This window comes from Hibiscus syriacus, unplaced genomic scaffold (assembly GCF_006381635.1).
Source record: "Hibiscus syriacus cultivar Baekdansim isolate YM2019G1 unplaced genomic scaffold, ASM638163v2 tig00001849_pilon, whole genome shotgun sequence".
NCBI classification, from domain to species: Eukaryota; Viridiplantae; Streptophyta; class Magnoliopsida; order Malvales; family Malvaceae; genus Hibiscus; species Hibiscus syriacus.
In genome coordinates this window covers 31,131-52,151 of record NW_024061894.1, presented here as the reverse complement: position 1 = coordinate 52,151, position 21,021 = coordinate 31,131, and the positions used below count along the sequence as shown (strand labels likewise).

The following is a 21,021-nucleotide window of genomic DNA, read 5'->3' as shown; positions in this document are numbered from 1 at the left end:
ATTTGTTTCAATCATCTTTGTTACTACATTTCACAACTCGATACAAAAATCTCGTATATCTACAAGAACAACATGATGACCAAATGCTAAAACTGAACAATGATGCTGCTTCCTTCTATCTCTAACTACTGTTTGTAGTACTGGATTCCGCGTACTGTTTACCCATCCTCGTTGTCATCACAAGCGTGTTGCTCTCTTCATCCGAAACCAACTGTGGGCTCTCGAAGTAGTCTCTGCCCTCGAAAACTGGATGTATATAAGCATCCTTAAGGTAGTCTTTCAAGTTTAAGGTCGGCTCCGTTGCCCGTTCCAGTGTATCCTTGATCATTGCATCCTGTGTTTTAATAGAAAAAACAAGTGTCATCCAGATAAAGATGAAGAAACACGATAATTTTTCCTACTAAATAGACTATCATCAGTTTAGAAAAGAATAGCAAAAGTATCAAGGGCATTTAACATATTTACAAGATCTTGTAAATATACTCTTTATATTAATGTTCCATCAAATTTAACTTTTGCAAACTCTTTTCCTTTGAAAGTGTTCCTTACCTGCAACGGGAACCTAATGAATGCAGATTTGAAACGACCCTTGCAGTACAGGTGAAACCAGATGGTCATAATAGGAAGAGGAATGAGTGCAATTGTTGATTTCTCAACGTTCCTTGCGCTCAACAATCCCATTAGAAGAAGTTGAGATATTAATAATCCAATGATCAGACGTTGATGCACATCTGGCCAGAATGAGCCTCCACTCTCATATTTTTGATCATATACGTTGATAACCTTGCAGCATGAAACAAACCAAGAACGGGTGAGGATTATAACAAGATAGGGAAGCTACAAAGCTCCATACAGCTTAAAGCAGCAAATATCTGGTGACGAAATACCACATAGGCAAAAGCAAAGAAGATGATGATGAAAGGAAGAAGTACAAGTGTGACAGCAGAGTAAACAAGTCCGAGCAAGAAATACAATTGTATCCTTGGTTCATATGTTGCGAAGTTCAAACAACCAGGATCCATTGCTTCCTGCCCTATCTTGTTCTGTTTTCACTAAAAACATATTTTTCAGGTGGAAAATGATTAAAGGTACTAATCTGAGGATTTCTGCTGCAACCCCCGCCCATCCATCAACCATTATATAAGTAATGAAAAAAGTGGCTTTCATTGGGATAGATTCACCAACGGCTTTCGGAATCCTGCATAACACAATATCTCCAGTCAATCAGACCTGCATATTGTCTGGTATGTTCAAATAAAACAGCATAATATAAATAGCATGAGGAGAGTTCAGATCTTAGGGGCTGCACATGAATAGGATTATTACAGAGATAAGAATGCACTGCAACTGAAAATAGAATGGCAGGAACTAAATGGTAAAAAGAATGAAACAAAATCAGAGGTCTAACATGGATTAAAAACTATGAAGGTACTGTGTCAGTTCTGGTCACCAAAACATAGAAAGGGTTTATAATAATACCTAATGAATTGGCATATTGTAGTTCAGTGCAAATAGCTACATGTCTGTCAGAAGATATTGTCACGTATATTATAGCATAAAGCGTGTTAATACATCAAATTTTTCTGGAAAGAGTTAGGTACATACTCTGTTGGAGGCTGGTGAAGGAAAATTTTAAGCTGGTCAAATGCAGCGCCAGTGATAATACTCCCAAGAAATACATTGACGAGAAGGAATAGGTGATATTTCCCAGCTGATCGTCTATCCAAAGATGAGCGTGATGGAAATCCTTCTATCTTGGACATTGTCATAAGAATTGTTGGAAGTGGAATAAGAAATATCTTCAGTACAATCCCAGGAAGAAACCCTTGGATGAAGGACTTGACAGTCTCCCTGAAAAAGTGTTTTCCAACAATTGAAATCTCTCCTTCAAGTCTCAGAACATTGACAATGGTTGAAAGGTTAAACAAGATGGAGATATAATTTAGGATAGATTTAGAAGGTCAAACGCATGAAAGACTGATCATATAGAGGAAAATATTGAGGGCAGACAAAGAAATGCTACTTTAACGAAACAACACTGACAAACAACTTACTTTTCTATTAATCGCCTCAAGAAAGGAAAAACCTTCTCAATCCCATCAATATTGGCTAGAGATTGAACAAAAGCTATAGGGATCATGAAGAAGAAAATAAGAAAAAATAGTGCCATAGCCATGAGCAACGTCCGAATAGTAAGATCAAAATATGGTATAGCAAGATTACTCCAATAAACATCACGTGGCTCAGGAGCCCATTCTGTCAACCAAATTGTTGGGTCATGATATTGCTGAGTTTGAGCACATATAGCTGCTGACCATCGGGATTTGAACGAAACAAAAGCTGCTGGAACTATAGCTTTTGGATCACTCAGGACTTTTTCTCTTTCTGAAGCTTCCTACATAAAAATGACAACATTACAGTTTCCTTGTTACTAAATTACACATTAAAAGAAGGGAAAAAACAACAAACTCTATTGTTTTCTTTGACAAAACAGTTTCATGTTTTCTGGTATCCCTTATAAAGAGAAGGGAAGAAAAGGAGGGAGAGTATATGACATTTCCTGATAGGTAAACTATATATCGTCTTATTGTATTATTTTCTTGCTCCTGTGAATTCTTTCCTTAATCGAATAAGAAATTGACATAACAAGTTCTCTCACTCTAACAAGTCAATGTATGTGTGTGTGTGGAATGCGGACGTAAGGAAGGAGTGATTCTTAACCAAGATAAACAGTACAACAATTTACAAAAGATATAGACTCCTATTGGAACCTTTAACCATATAATAGAGGTTCAGCATCGAGATATGCAATGCTAACAAATTGTTTGAACTACTTCCCCTTATGCCAAGAATGTTTATAGCAGAAGATGTAATGATAATTGTAAAAATAAGAATAAAAGGTACATAGTGTTGCAAGAAACATACGTGAAATTGAAAAAAAGTCCCTAATACAGTCACTACAGTATACTGAAACTTACTGCTTCGCTCAGCTTCTGAATCTCAGAGGAGTAATAATCGATTGCATCAACTTTATTTCCAAATAGACCACAGAAACCTGTCTATAATTACAAAATATTAGATAATGAACTGGGCAGCTGAAAATCAATATGGAATAGTATTTGCATTTTATGTCAACATCAGCTAACTATTATTCCACCAAGAAATGAAATGGAGCTAAATAAATGTCAATAGTAAGTTTGTCATGCAAATATATTACCCTTGTGGTCGAGCTCTTTGAAGTCCTCTCATACTTATTAAGGTAGTAAGTAAACCAATTTTTAAACTTTTCTTCTTTTCAACCAACTCTGCAAGCTTATTTGCGTTATATACAACCTATCAAAGTTACAGAGTAAAGCAGTATGTTATAGAAACTCATCAGTGGCAAACAGAATATAGTACTTCTAGACACCATCAATACAAAAAATTGCAAGGTTTTATTATTTTCCATGTGAAACGGCCTATTATCCTCCTCCCCTGTACTGGTGCTTCGTAGAACTTATTTACCAGACAAATTATCATAGGTGAATCAACTTATCAAAGAAACAAACCTGATGAGTAAAATAAAAATCAGGGTGATTTACACGAAAAAAAAAATGTTCAACATGCTCACTAACTGATTAATCAGGATCAGGCGGAATATTTCTCACTAGAAACTGAGAAACATAATAAAGTAAACAAAAGAGAGGAAAATGAAATACAAGTGCTAAAGCTGGGGTGTGATAGAAATGCTCTAGCATGCATGCACATCTATACCGATTGTTTCAAACATGATAGGCAGCTGCAAATAATTGTCACAACTGCCATCTATCTTACACCAACAGCGTGTCCTTTTTATTCAAGGTCGAATCTTTAGTCCTAAGATGAAGGACCTTGTTTATGGAATGGGAGAGGGCTACCTCCCATCATGTAGCCCAAGGCTCATTGTACCTAAAAACATTCAGGTGAATAAAGGAGCAATGATACTACCTAAGCAGTTATAACAGAAAAATGAGCCTGAAAGACCAAACTGCGGGACGAGAAAAGGGGGGGCATCCTTGAAGATGAGTGCCAAATTCAATGATAATACAATGCCTTCGACAAATATACTTCATAAAGCCTGATAGATAGGAAGGTATAAGACAGCTCATATTTATACTAGACGTATAACTTCAAAATGTGCTAAAATACTAGATTAATACTAAGAAAACACTTCACTATTTCATTGTATGATACGTTAAGAAGCATAACTTTAGGTCTGTATCTGATTTCAATACTACACATGAATGCCTAATCTGTCATGTCAGAAACTGAGTATCTCTGAAATTCTTCATCAAAATGCAAACATCTTAACCTGCATCTTTAATGAGAATAAAATATGAAATACTATTTGATGATAATTGAAAATTTTAAAGGTAGCCTTTTGAAGCTGTTGCAAGACATACAATCCAAGTACTTCAAGTCTTCAAGCTAGATATGGTGTCGGTACCAGAATATGCATGTGTTTTGATGTTTTTTATTAGAAATTCTAGTGCAATAACAAACCAACCTGTCTAAGATAATCAGCAGTTCTAAATAACAACACAACAGCATAGGCATTAGCCAGCGAACAAAGCAAAAACTTACTGTGAATTGATCAGGACGGCATATTTCTGATGCCAGATATTTTAACCTCATAGAAGCTACTATTTTGTATTCAACATATAGCACATAAAAGGCCCAAAGTGCAAATACATATGACATAACAATATGAGCCCAGAACCTGAAAATGATAAGCCGGAACCTTCTCATAACAAAGAAATTAAACATATATTTTGGGCAAAATGAAAAATTTAAGGTATAACAATACTCAAGTGAATGTAAAAGCTGAAAAGGAAAAGATACAACGTACTATATTACTTCAATGAGGGCATAAACTGGCTTTTTATCTCTAAAATTCCACTCGTACACAATCCCTTAGAAATGAAAGTACTAAGCATAAGCTTTTCATTTGCTTTGTGCCAATAATAGACTGACTGACGTCACTCTTTGAACCAGGGATTTAAATAGTGGACTCCTATCGGAATAGCGGCCATTATGTAGAGTCAATGGAGCCATCCAAAACCGTTATTGCACAACCACGATACCCTCAATGATTGCAATAGCATTCATTTTGTCCACAATCGCGATAAACGCATCCGCAACCAAAAATACTGGTGCAACCTAATTTAAATCCCTGGTTTGAACCATTCAACCCTAAATTGTACGGTACTACACGAGACTCCAATCTTTTCCCATGTCGTAACTGATGAATTTGGGATAACAATCAGAGATTCAGAGCATCGCATTCGATAAGAAAAAGAGTTTAAAAAAAGGTTATTCCTGACCTTTTTGACCCATCTGGAACATTTGATATCGACAGCTTGTCGATGTCGCTGAATGTCAGATTCTTGATACCCTCTAATGTTTCCCCCGTCCAATTGACAGGAACCAAAACTAAGAAAGCAAGAACAGCCAAGGGGACAATTATTTTCAAGCTGCACATAAAAGGCATCATAATCATATTAGACTGCTTCATCCACAGCAAACAACAATATGGAACTCTAAATAGTATACTTCACTTCCAAATTCTAATAAAAGATTAGTATATTATTAGTTACTATGTCTAACCACACATTTTGTTCCTTTATTTGGAAAAATAACAGAAATAGCAGCCAAAAGGGCATATAAAGAAAACTTACCCAAGAAGGTAAATTCGAATATATACAACAGAATCGAGCCCAGCATGATCAATTAGCTCGGGTTTAGGCATTCCCAAAGCTGCAGGCATCCAATTCAAGAATCTAATATATGCCTTCCAATCTAAGTTGACAAATTTGTTTACAGATGGTCCACATCGACTAGGGCTGCTTCTTGCCCCCTTTCGATACCATTTCGGAAAGTAAACCCGTCGTTAATTGGTTGAAGCCTCAATATTGCAAAAGCCACTAAGAATGCAAATGCAGAAAGAAGATTCAACGCAGCTGAAACGGATATATCTCGAAGGTTCGCCATTTTTCCTTCCCGGCTGGTGCAATTTACCTTGAACTAAAAGCCATTGAAATCTTAGTTTATACCATTGTTAGATTTTGGGTAATGATGAGAAACCAGAGGAAGAAACAAAAACCAACCTGACAATGGCGAGGCTTTTTTTTTTGAGAATTGAACTTTCGACAACAAAAACAAAACTGAATTGAGGAAACCAACTACGAATCAAAATCAGATTCGATTGTCTTAGGAAACTCAGGTGAAAATTAGTATTCTTTTTTTCTCGAAATCAAAGAGCTTTGTAGGAGTGCCAATGAAATGGCGGCAAAAAGTACGGAACTTTACCTAGTTTTAGTGTCGTCAAATATTTGAATTTTTTTCTCTTGTTGACAGGATTTCCCTTTTGACGCTTTCACGTTTTTTTATTTCTTCACGCACTCTTTTTGACATTTGGATTATATTTTTATTTTTTTCAAATATATAACTTTACATCACTTAATTGAGTCAATTGCATCATACAACTTTGAATCAAGATTCTAATTTTAAATTGGTCCTCAAACCTCTGAATATTCTAATTTCATCCCTAAATTATGCTTCCCATTGTAGATCAGTCCTCAAACTTTTGAATATTTTAATCACATCCCTAAACTATGATCCTCATTTAAATTGGTCCCCAAACTTTTAAATCTTCCAAATATGTAATTAGTTTCAACCATAGTTTAACCTAAATTCGATATTTTGTCAAACATATAATAATATAGTTTGGTCTAAAGATTTTATTAACATGAGATGTGATTAGCATATACAGACAATTTATAATAAAATTGAAATGTTAAAAAGTTTAGGGACTAATTTGAAATGAGAGTCATAGTCTGGGGATGAATTTGAATGTTTAAAAGTTTGAGGATTAATTTAGAAGGAGAGTTATAGTTTGAGGATAAAATTAAAACGTTTAAGAGTTTAAAGACCAATTTAAAATGAGAATCATAACTTAAGGATGCATGATATAATTAACTCTATTTAAATGTTACTCATAAAAAAATAATTTCAACCATCTATATATGATTTCTTTTATATATTTTTAGTATTTTTTATATTTGTTTTAGATTTATATTTAAAATTTCTACACCCAATACTTATAGTTTTATGTTCTACAATTAAGTATATAAAACCATAGTTTGTTTTTTTATTTAATTTCCTATCATTAAAATATTATTTTGAGTTAGTGACTATGGATGTTAAAAGAAGTGTTATTCTTCTTTTAAGGTCTTGGGTTCGAGCAGTTATGTTTGTAGGATGAGTGTGCGATGCTAATAATTAAGAAAGAGTCTGAACTTACAATCACTCAAATTATTAAAAAAACATTTTTTAACAAATTATAAATCTAGTCCTAATCATACCTAAGGAGATGGGAGTACTCCTAGTACTTAGTAGATTTAAAACCCATGGCTTAAAAAATATAAAAAGTCAATTGGGCAAATGTGCTCGCTCATAAAAACATTTTTTTTCTAGTTCAGGTAGTGGATCTAATGGAACTAAAATTGTACAAACTTGCTGGAGCATTGTGATTAGCATTTTCCATTACAATTTGCCCCACCCCCCACACCCACCTCACGACGTGCCTCCATCGTCACCACCACTGCCACCACCATGATGTGTTCAGCTCCGTGAATTTGGCAGCCAAGATATGGTACTTGTGAATCTCCATCTTAACAATAAACAATGTTACAGAACCACCCCCGACAACTTGGATTTATTCCATTGAATTGTATCAAGTTTGCAGCAACATTCTCATTCTTCCAACAAAGAAAATTAATTACCTCCTCTACTTTTTCTTTCTGATGTGTGCATTTCCTTATCACCACCACCACCTGGGGTACAGCTTGCATCTCAATCAAATTCAGTAAACACTAAACCACATTTGTCAGGTTCTCCTGATTTTTCTCCTTTTGCCTTGAGATAAGTTTAATGCAAAATTCCTGTTCCATGCAAATCTGTTACCGCCAACAGCTACAATGGGACAGTTCCTTCACGTGGGCAGCTGGTCCCGCATGGTTATCATCGAAGTCGACATGCTTATCTCCCTTCCCAAGAACAAACGTGGCATGATCATCGCCAATACCTTCTTGAACTATGGCCTACATCTTACCCGACATGTTCACTCTACGGCTCACATCGAAGGCGATGTGAAGTTGTTGCTGAGACTGAAGATTGTTCACTAAAAGAGCAGTCAATGACTTCATGTATGGCCATGGCCACCAGGATAAGTAGGACAACACATTTAAGAAACACGAGGCTTTAAACTGGTTTATCATTACATCCGGCAATCATAATTGGCCCGCATGTTGGATTGACTAGGCCTTACCGGCGACATGGCACACGTGACACTCGAGAATAGCAGGCTTACAGTTGGCTGAGTGATCGATTTCTAGGCCGCACACTGTGCTATGATGGGTAACAGTGGATGAACAAAGGCGAAGGGTAAGGTAAAAGCATGAATAGGATGGATGATGCATGTGAGGCATAAATGACAATTCACTTTCAAGATAGTTTTGGGGTAGCAGACAAGCTTTTGAAATAACTCGGCCTTATCTTCTTAGCGTGGGACATGATGGCCTATGACCCCAGCTTGGAGGCCAATCGTTTGTCACCCACCACATGTTCATATCTTGAGCTGATTTCGTTGTTATAAAAAGGGCTTCAAGATCCTCCATAGCCACTCAAACTCAAGACAGAAAACTCGCATTACTTGCAGATATTACCAAAAGAAGAAGCTTTTGATTCAGGTGGCTGGATTGTGAGATGAAGAATCGATCATGGAGAAGGTGTTCAAAGCAAATTAGAGAGCAAAGGGGAAGGCTTTATATTATATGGAGATGTGCTGTGTTACTCCTTTGCTGGCATGACTAGATGCTTTAGAGATGTGGGTGTTGTATAGTTTGGGGAAAAAATATACTTGGGAGTTAGGAGGGGATTTTCTTTTTGTTTTTCTTTTCTTCAGGAGGTAGAAGAATTTGTATAGTTTGCTGATAAACATGAATTGTAAAAGTAAGTTACGGAATACAGAATTCATGAACTAATTATTTGTCACTTAAGCTTTAAAATTCATTGAACAAATCCATTTATGTAGCCTCTGCTTTACTCCAATTACAAATAATTTATCTGGGTTTCATTTTAACCTTCCTGCTTAAAAAACCCCAAACCAAAGGCTTTGATATTATACCCAAAAACGCCCTTGGAAATTTTACTTGTACTTTGCGTATCGAATCGAATCGAATCGAATTTGAGTTTAACTTATATATTTTTTTGCTTCCTTAAATTTTATCTAAATCCTTTCATATTTCTGTATATGATTAATCTAAATTCATTTTCTACCCATCTTTTCAAATATTTATTTCATTTTAAATTTAAAATATTTGATGCTATTGACATTATTCTCAACTCTTTCCAGAATAATTTAATATATTATTATAAATTTAATTTTTATATACTATAAATTTTTTAATGTACTAAAATAAAATAATAAATTTAATTTTTATATGCTATTAAAAGCACCACTTCATTCTTTTAGAAGCGAAACAAAATTATTGATTAATATTTTATAATAATTTCATGATTATTTTATTATAATTTAATAAATTCTCCATTTTCTTGGAGAAATTATTAAACAGTCTTGAAAAATTATAATATTAGTATAATGGACATATAACAAAGTAAACGCACAAACCCATTGGGAAACCTAAACTTTATCCGTAACATGATCAAGAAACTGTATCCTCATTCTCTTTGCCATGCTTATTTCCATATTCTTTTTGCCTCTGAACAAATCTTAATAATGTAAGAAAGAAAGCAACAAGTTCAGGAATGAACCCAATATAAATGGAACTGTATACAAACTATGCAGACGTACTAAAATCCCATCAAATTTCCACTTCACGTTTTCTAAATACGCCAAAATAAGAATAAGAAAGGCTGAGATATAGAAAATGACAAAGGTGGCGATCGTGGCAATATTATTCCTCTTCTCATTGTTTACCCTGGCCATGCCTAATACCCTGCCACGGGTAAGTGCACCACCTCGTCCACTTTGTGCTTCTCAATTTAACATAGTGAACTACGCGTGCGGAGGGCTCCCGTTATCCCCGTTCTCGCCTCCGCCATCTCGCCGGAACACTCACAGTAGTAGTAGCAGCAGCCACAGTCGTCGTAGCAGCAGTCGCAGGCACAGGCGTAGGCACCGGCAACGAGGGGAGGACAGGCAAGACTACTGTTGTCAATGGCTGAGGCAGGTGGATAACGAGTGTGTGTGTGACGTGCTGGCTCACTTGCCTCCTTTCCTTTCCAGGCCTAATCATCACTACACTGTCACCGTTGGTAATACCTGCATTATCAGGTTTCCATGTGGAGGCCGACTAGTGCCATAATTCAACCATCCTGCCGCCTTTTTGCTTATTCTATGGAATTGAAAATCTGTTTAGCAGATAATAATTTTTTTTGTCTTGATTTCGAATTCTAATGATGAAGTCAAAAAAATATACCTTTAAAATAATAAAAAAGTTTTAAATATATATTTAGTGTATGAACTAATCATTTTCACTCAAAATTACTACTTAAAGAATTTTTACTCTCAAGTTGATATCTGAATTTTTGCTCCTATGTTGGTACCTTAACTTTCATTTCATCCAACTATCACTATAGCAAAACTGTTCTACAACGGCGTTTTGAGAGTAAACGCCGCTAACTTTAAACATATAGCGGCGTTTTAACTCCAAACGCCATAAAATGATAACTTTAGCGGCGTTTTTATACAAACGTCGTGATAGGTTCATCAATAGTGGCGTTTTTTCAATAAACGCCGTGATAGAGTAGTACTTTAGCGGCGTTTTTATATCAACGCCGTAATAGGGTTCATCTATAGTGGCGTTTTTCAATAAATGTCGCAATAGGGTCCATCTATAGTGGTGTTTTTCAACAAACGCCGCAATAGAGTAGTTTATTGGAGTTTTTCAACAAACGTTGTTATAAACTCATACTTTATTGGCGTTTTTATACAAACGCCGCTATAGGCTCTACTTTAGTGGTGTTTATGTTTTAAAACGCCGCTATAGACTCATACTTTAGTGGCGTTTGTATACAGTTTTGGTTATATATTGCTTTTTGTAAATCTGAAAAATTCGTAATGTACAATAGATGTCTCAATTACATTAGTTCCATTTGCAACATTAATTATTTTTCTTTTATAGATTGTTTGTACAATAGATGTATGAATCTCGATATGAAACAGAAACCAGATCGCCTTTTTGACTGGTTTTGTTCTAGTGGTTTTGACTCCATGTTTTTTGTGGGACATGTTTATGCATGAATTAGACGTCAGTTAGTGGTGTTATTGGTTGTTTATATTTATCTTGCTATTTTAACATAGTGCTGGTTGATGGACAGGGTCCTCACACTCTAAGAGTCAATCTGATGTTGTAAGGATGTTAAGCCCCGCCTTTGGAGATATGATAGAGGATAAAGTGGTAAATATTGGGCGTTTAGTCTCTGTAATAGTAATTATTATAAGCAAACTGATAGAGATTATGTTTGTCTCTATATCTTCCAGTTGAATTATAAAAATAACAGTGCATTCTCACTTGTTTTTATTTCTTTTTGTGTGCCCAGATGGTATTTGGGTTAAGGAGAACTTTGTCAAACAAGAAAGGTAATGTAACACCCATGAAGATGTTATTGGCCCAGGAAATGTCAAAAGATGTGGAGTCTAAGCGTAACCCACCCAGTGTGGTTGCTAAGTTGATGGGACTTGATACGCTGCGAAGGCAGCAGTATAATTCATCTCCCCAATGATATTTTATAAAATAGTTAATCGGAATAGAGAAACAGGAGAAAAACATATTTTATAAAATTAAGAGGGTTTTAGTTAGTATATATAAGATGAATGAAATTGAGATATTATTACTTCTTGAATGTGAAATTTTAGGATCGCGTTAGATAGTGTTGTTTAGAAGGTATAAATGCCCTTAACCTAATGCCTTTGAGCGAAGATATGACTTTCTGCTATTGTATTGCTGCAGATTACAACTGATGATTTCCTCCAAGTGGCACACATAGAAGAAAGAGGTATGCTAGATAATAAGGACAGAAGTCTAGAAACATGGACACAAGTGGCTATAAATGAAGCAGCAATGGATGTTGTAGCTGTGAACTTCTCTGATCTCAGAAACTTCGAATTTGTACGACATTTACTTGTTTTTTTTTTCATTTTGCAAATTTTTTAACTCAATATGCACTGCTATTATATGTTTTGCACCTTTTTCAGTGCATTATTTGGATATTGACATACAGTTCATGTAAGATCTAGTTTCTTATGTTGTTATGCATTATTATAATTACGCATTATATTATTGTGTTAATAACTAAGTCAAGTGTTTTTGCTGGTTGATTCTATGCCAAATGTTTCCTTTTTTCTCTATATTAAGTTTCCTGTTGATTCTTATTAGTATTTCTTATATTTTTTGTATCTTCCAGACTTCTTGTTTGCATTTGGTTGAAGCAGAAGTCCGCGCAAGAAGTCTTCTTGGTGAACCGGAGCTAAGGGAGTTTTTACTTCCTTTCCCCACGAAAGAGCAATGAAGACTACATTCTAGTGAACAATATTTTTTTTAATTAAAAGTGAAAGAACGTAGACTAAATTCTAGAAAACAATGTCAAACTACATTACATTTAATTTTAATGTTTATAAATTTTAATTTATTTTGTTGTTAAGTATTTTTCTGCATAACTTGTGTTTTTATTAAAATGTATGGTTATTAATTAGATAAAGCTAGATGATATTAAATTTTGGTGATGTAGAGAATAAATGAAATAGGCAAAATCATCATTTAAATAAAAAATGTCGCTATAGATCTCACCTTTTGCGGCGTTTGTTCCAAAAACGTCGCTATAGATGTTGACATTTTTCGATGTTTGTTCAAAAAACGCCGCTATAGATCTCGACCTATTGCAGCGTTTTTTGTTCTCAAACGCCACTAACTTTAGCGGCACTGGTATTGTCGGCGCTTCTTGCGGCATTTTTTCTATCGGCACAAATACTTTTAGTGGCGCTTAAAAACGATGCTATAGGACTAAAAAAACTCCGTTAAAACTCTGTTTTGCTGTAGTGTATCGAATAAGATTATATTATGTATCAGTTATGATATTATAAAGTTTATTTTAAAAATTATTTAAGTTACCAAATATATATTTAAGTCTAATAAAACTTTAAATATATGAACATAATTCGATTACTCCAAGCAAATGATAAACATGGTATTTTTCGATTTCAACTCGGTAAAACAATTATATAATTGGAAATCTCCATGCAATAAGAATGGAAGTGAATGGCTGTTTAGTGATTGGGAAATCATTCCAAGAGGCAACATTGCATGCTGGGAGAGCTTTCACTAGAGGCTATAATAATTATAGGATTGGATACCCCCAAGGTTACCATCATATCCGGAATCTTATCGGAAAGACGACTAAGACAACCGTTGTCCGGATGAGATTGACGGAGACTTATGATGGATTGAACCCAAAGCCAAAAGTTTTTTTCGAGGCCTATAACTAGCCTTTTGATTCCAGTTTCCAGGAAACCAGAATAAGTGGCATACAGTTTGGTTTAGACGCGTTATGCGTTATGTCAACAGAAATAGATAGTCAGTTTCATGTTGCTCCATAATTCATTCCTTTTTTTTTTTGTCTTCTTTTAAATAGTTGGTCCACTTACTAACTTTCCATGTAGGAATTTCTCTTCTTCTTTTGTTTGATTGGAAAACAAGTTTAAAGCTAAAATTTGATTGGAAACAAAAGGTAAGGCCATTCTTAATATTATATTACAATCTTGGAGAAATTCATCTTAGGAGTAAGAATATTGAAGAAGGTAGAAAAGAGTTTATACCCAAGAAAAGTGCTTTCCTTTTCTTCAGATACTTTAAAATTTTTAGGTTAAACTATATCAGTAACCACTTAACTATTGTCCCTTTTTATTTTGACTATCATTTTTTAAATTTTATCAATCATGTCATCCAACTATTTAATTGCATTCAATCGAGCCACCTGCCGATAATATTTGACGAGAGTGCTGACATGACTGTTAACAAAATTGATATAACTACACTTTTGGTCACCCTTACTTATATACTCTATCAATTTGGTTCTAATTTTAATAAATTAAATAAAATTAATTGTTTAGTCGAATGATGTCATGTGTCACCATTCTATTTGAGGATTAAATTTATTTTAATATAATATATTTATTTTAAAGAGCTTGGAGTGGGGGTCATGGGACTCAAACTTAAGTCACTTGGAAGAGAAGAGTGAAGCTCAACCATTAGGGCAAGTTGGTTGTTTGGTTCATAGTAGACTACATATGATATATATCTTATATCTTAGTGTAATCATAGATTCTTAATTTTTTTTATTAACCTGGGTAATTACAAGGCAGTATTTGTTCAAAGATAACTTTCAATCTTTTGACATTGATCGCTCACACCCTTGGTGCTCGAACCCAGGTCATCAAAGAATACCAACAATTTCTTTACCATGAAAGCCACTTTGATTTGTGCTTAATATTATATATATTAACTTTTTTTATTAATCTGGGTAAGTATAAGGCAATATATATTCAAAGATAAGACTCAACCATTTGACCTTGAACACGTTCACACCCTTGACATTCCTAGTGCTCGAACTCGAGACCTCAAGGAAAAACAATAATTCCTTTACAATCGATGTCTTTTGGTTCGTGCATATATATCTTAACTTAAATTCACATCTTAATATTAAAAATATATTTTTTTCTTATCTTAACTAAAGTAAAAAAGCTATATTTTAGTCTTATCTTAGCTTAAAAATATATTTTATTTTTACCTCACGTTAACTTAAATATTTATATGTTATTGTTATAATTTTTTAAAATAATATAAAATTAAAAAAAATTTAGTTAAGATAAAAATAAAAATATTTTTTAAAACAAAAATAAAATATACATTTTAAGTTGAAATTAAAATAATATATATTTTTAAATTGAGATAATGATAAAATATATATTTTAAATTCAAATAATAATAAAAAATATTTATTAATTTAAGATAAGAATAGAATATATTTAATTTAAGAATAATGTATATATATATAATAAGTTAAGATTTAATATATGAATTTAAGTCATATACATAATATTAATATTAAGAATCTAAGATAACATTATGATATAAGTCACATACTACATGTAGTCTATCTTGAACCAAACAACCAGCTTGGCCTTGGGCTTGTTAGAGTATTCTTAAATATCAATCATGGGATGATTGTATTGATATATTTTCTTTACCAGATTTATTGAATAAGTGCATTACCATTATTTTCTTTAGTTTTATTTTTATATAGCAAATAAACTAAAAGATAATAATGTTCATATAATAATATAGTTATTATTGAAAGATCCTTAGTCAAGTATTATTATGGACATGGACAATAAAAATATGTTTAAGGATAACATGTTGTTGATTGATAACTATGAGTTGTTATTGACATAGAGATGTCAAAATCGATGCATGAATATGTTGTTAGAGAACAACATATTGGATTGACCCGCATAAGCATATATCTTGAATTATTATGTGATGATCACAACATTGCTCATGGTGGTGACTACATGTATGATACAGTCAAACTTGCTTTGTAATTGGTTGCATTATAAAGACTGATGTTGAACATATCACGATATATGTAGTGGGGTGTGAATAACAAGATATGATTTGTCCCTCTTACATAATAGGAGTTATATCACAGACCACTTGATTGAGTGAGAATAGAAATGCATAACCATGCTCGAACAGGTTGATATGAGATGCCATAAGTTGTTTGTTTATTATAGTTTACTCTAGATATCAAGAAACATTAGATGAGCTATACAAGTGTGAGTTTTCCATGACTTGTGCATATTCTATATATAAAGGACAAAATGATATAATACATAAAGGAGTTAGTCAAAAATCTCACTTCTTGTAACTTAGACGACAATGATATATTGCTTGATGTCACTCATTATTTGTAATATTAGAATGATTCTAATATTACTACTAATGTTACATGAACCTACAGGGTCACACTTCAAGGTTGAGATGAACAAATAATAAATGAGATATACATGTATAATATTATTGTACATGAATAAAATGTATGATTGGCATTATATATATATATATATATATATATATATAATATTAATTATACTTAACATGCTAAATAAAATATTAAAATGATATCATTAGAGTAATTATATTTCTTTTAATAAAATTCAAAATTAAACCCTAAGGGTTAGGGCAACAACATTATAAAAAAAAGGAATGGTATAGCAGCCAATTTTACTCTTTACACGTTTTCCTCAAAACAATTTTGGGAAAAGAAAAATTTACTCTCAACTGAGTGAATTGAGTAGAGATCGAGATTCTTTTCGTGAAGGCTTAGGATTTGATCTATTCGTGACACCGAGGTGAATTTCGCATCCTTTCCTCCTGAATTCGATTTATCCTACTTGGATCTATGGTGAGATCGTTGGATAATTTTTCTGTTGCGCCATGGGGTGTACCGACGATCCCAAAAAGTTATCCTCTTCTCTCCCAAATGGCTTGGGTTAGAGCATGAACCCTTCTTATTTGTATAAAATAAGTATATAAAATTAAAATAAATTTAATCCTCAAATAGAATGGTGACACATGGCACTATTCGATTGAAGCATTAATTTTATTTTAATTATTAAAATTAGAACCAAATTGATATAATATATAAGTAAGAGAAATCAAATACGTAATTATACCATTTTTATTAACTTCCACATCAGCACTTTCGTAAAATGTTAACGGTAGGTGGCTTGATTGAATAGTTGAGTAACTTGATTGACAAAATTTCAAAAGTTATGGTCAAAATAAAAGGAGCAATAATTTTGAGAAAATAACCTCAGTGACCAAAAATCCCATATAATATACGATTTTAACCAACTTTTTCCGGATTTGCCAAAATGACCAACAAAATCGCAATGCGATCGCTAATTCGCAACGCGATCTCTATTATCGCAAATTCGCGTTGCATTTTCGCAATGCGATAGTTGAAAATCGCGTTGCGATGGTCTACAGTGTCGTTGCGATTTTCCCAATTCGCAATGCGAATAAGTAAATCGCAACGCGAATTGGGAAAATCGCAATGCGAATAAGTAAATCGCAACGCGAATTGGGAAAATCGCAATACGATACTGACTATCGCAATGCGATAATACAAAATCGCAATGAGATACTTACTTTCGTAACGCGATACTGACTTTCGCAACGCGATTCTGACTTTCGCAACGCGATAATACATAATCGCAATGCGATTTTCAAAGCGCCATTAGTATCCTGGCCAAGTATTTTATTTTTAAATTCCAAACACAAATATTAATATATTGGAACACTGAACCGTCCACAGTATATCCCGTAATCGCAACTCATAACCTAAAACCTAAAATCACAACTCAGTCCCATCTCCATCTCTCACTCTCTCACCCATCTCCGACGAAATCCGTCCCCATCTCCGGCGAAATCTGTCTATCTCCATCTCTCAGAGCCACCCTCACAATCAGAAATGGAAAATCAACCAAATCAACCAACGAGGGTTAGTTTTTTTAATTATTTTCTTTTTGAAATTTTTGCATTATTATTAGGTTTTTCATATTGAAATTGATGATAAGTTTACTGGTAATTTCAATGATAGATTAACCATTTCACTTAGATTGCTTATTAAATCAACCGAGAATCGCAACGCGAAATGAAAATCGCAACGTGATTTTAGTTTCGCGTTGCGATTCTCTCGTTGCGATAGTCATTTTCGTGTTACGATTTTCATTTTCAGAAACTATTCTTCTTCTGCAAATTGAAACTTGAATGAATTGCATTACTTCAACCAAAAAACAAATACAAATAAGAAATTCACAGTGTTGCAAATTTAAGTTTGAAGAATAAACTACTACTCTTTATGTTTATTATTGTTTTTGGTATATCTTCACAGTGTAGTTTTTGGTATATCTAACTTAGTATGTTTATTGTTTTTGTAGAACTTTTATTCGTCTCAATTAACCTTAAGAAATAAAGTCAGCCTGGCCAAAACAATTGCGTCGAAGCTTTCACCTGCATAAAGAAAAATGTTTGAGGATACTTGCTTCGGGCCATGGCTGAAAGTACAACATACCGGTGGAGATGCGATGTTGACACACCTATTTCTTCAAACCATGACTAGGGATCTACCAGATACTATACAACGTCGTGATGAAGAGATATGGTTTGATTTTCCACCGGCGTATACGTGTTTTGGGCGGGAGGAGTTTTGCTTAATCACCGGTCTACGCTTCGGACACGATGATGTAGGTCGGTACACTAGACACATTACCCACCCATCATGGTTATCCCGGGTTTTTCCTGAGCTGGAGAGGCCGAATCTACACGTGGAAGACCTGACGATATTATTGAATAAGAAAGATGGTTTTACTCGGATGGATGACGTCGACGTTGTCCGAGTATGCCTTCTAATTCTTTTGCATGCCGGCTTTTTAGGCAGAGAGGCCAGACAACCTATTCCAAATGATCTAATCAAATTGGTAGAAGACCTAAATGCGTGGAACCTGTTTCCGTGGGGCTCGTATTTATGGAAAGCTACATGGAATAAGTTATCGTCTGCCTTGTATGATCGAAAAAGTTTGCATGGCGATAGTTCCAAATACACTTTGATAGGCTTTATTTGGGCCTTTAAGGTAAGAATTTTTATATAATGTTTCCAAAATTATAAGTAATTATTTAACAATTACTAATGTTTGTTATTATATTGTTTGTATATTTGGATATTTGAGGCCTTTCCCGCCATGAAGACATATGCAATAAAAACTTCAAATAATATTCCCAGGGCTATTTCCTGGAAGAGGAAACGAACCTTGCAATGGGAAGATTTACTACGGTATACGACAATAAATAATGTAAGTTAACATAAATACTACCATATGTTTATAAACAAGTTATTACTAGTACACATTTAACTTTGTTTGAGCTTTTATATTGTTAGGAGGCCAACACTCCTCTACAGAGGCTGACACCCACGGAAGCTGAGCTTGCCACTGATTGATGGCAAGCTAGTAAGCGTTTTTTTGATGGAACGGTTGATGAGCAGCCTCCACTTCGGGAGCCATCACCTTGCCCAGAGCTATCACCTCACCCAGAGCCATCATCTGATTGACCCGGCTATACACCTCCACAACGACAGCCATCACCTATTCTGTCACATCATCGAGCCTCTTCTCCACCATCACCGCAAGATATGCGACCGATAAAGATGCCACGACGTTTATTTCCCTGTTCTCCACCTCCACCTCAACGGGATGAGTTAGGGGAGTTACGTTATGAGGTCAATGCCTTGCGTGAGGAGGTCGGTACTTTACGCAAAGAAGATGGTGCATGGCGTGTTGAGGTATCTATATTACGCGGTGAGGTAGCCGCTCTACGTGAGATGGTAGCATCGTTGCAGAATAAGGTTCATACTCTACGCAACGAGGTAAGTTTAAGATTTTTCATACTCGTAATTCATTCGGTTGCTGCCAATACTGCTAAATTGTTTTTGTTAGTATTTGTTTTTGGTTTTGTTTTTGTCTTTTGGTTGAAGTAATGCAATCCATTCAAGTTTCAATTTGCAGAAGAAGAATAGTTTACTTTCGCAACACGAAAATGACTATCGCAACGCGGAAATGGCTATCGCAATGCGAAATGAAAATCGCAACAACAAAATCGCAATGCGAAATGAAATCGCAACGACAAAATCGTAACGCGAAATGAAAATCGCAATGCAATTTGTGTTTCGCGTTGCGATTTTGTCGTTGCGATTTTCATTTCGCATTGCGATAGCCATTTCCGCGTTGCGATAGTCATTTTTGCGTTGCGATTTTAAGTTTCGTGTTGCGAAAGTAAACTATTCTTCTTCTGGAATGTTTATATATGTTGTCCTTTTAAATGTTTATATAAGTGCTTACTTCTGGAATGTTATCTGAGCATTTTGTGAACTATGATAGAATAATGACTTGGGTGAATACAATGCTAGTTTGAAACATATTTGTCTTTGTTTAATATCATGTCTGTTTATTTACTGATTTATGTATTAATTTTATTTAGCGGCCCGATAAGGTGGATGCTTTATGTCGGGTTTTCCTTGCACGACGGAGTTCACGCATCAGACGGCGTGGACGTGCTATTACGTCTCCGTTCACCCCAATGGTGCGAAGACTCCGTAAGAAGAAGCCCAACTCACCGGTCATCCCTCAAGAGTCCCCTCCAATCGTTCAAGAGGCCCCTATTCTCCCTCAAGATTCCCCCCCCCCACCGTTCAAGAGGCCACTGTCATCGTTGAAGAGGTCCCTCCCACCATTCCAGAGCCCGATTCACATGGGGTAATATATCGAAGTATTGAGAAACCCCCACCGGTTCCGGACATGATGGATGAGAGTTGGCTCTCGTATGAGTTACCGGCTAGTACCCTTCCGGTATCTGAAGTGGAGAGGAGACAACTACCGGAAACAATTGTGGATAATACCCTTTGGGCTAAGACCGCAATTGATTTTTATCTACATGAGCGGAGCCAAGGGTGTTACACTGACATCAGCAAACTCAACAATGAAATGTTTTTGTTGCTTGATCGGTTTTGGTGGGGTGTGCTATTAGGGGTTGAAGACAGTGGCTATTTGGATGGGGAGGTAAGTCTTATATTTGTCTTATATATGATTTTGATTAATTTGTTTAAAAATTAATGTAATTCACTAATATATGTATTTTTTTGTAAAACAGCATATCGATGCGTGGGTGTCACGTCTACTAATAATAAGGAAGCTTAGGAAAAATAAAAAAAATTCGCTATATACAATAATGCCGACGGCTTTTCACGCAGTTCACTTGAAGAATCAACGAGATGAATCATTTTTGTTGGGCAATGGACAAGCTA

At 34.7% G+C, this 21,021-nt stretch overlaps 1 long non-coding RNA gene and 1 pseudogene across 1 annotated transcript; one reads left to right on the top strand and one right to left on the bottom strand.

Moving 5' to 3' along the window:
- Positions 1-121: 121 nt before the first annotated feature.
- LOC120136669 lies at positions 122-6,032 on the bottom strand (annotated as a pseudogene).
- On the top strand, positions 5,242-9,036 carry LOC120136685. Its single transcript, XR_005517369.1, has 3 exons — positions 5,242-5,253; positions 7,278-7,284; positions 8,785-9,036. It is a non-coding gene; the product is annotated as an uncharacterized LOC120136685 (long non-coding RNA).
- The last annotated feature ends 11,985 nt before the right edge of the window (positions 9,037-21,021 follow it).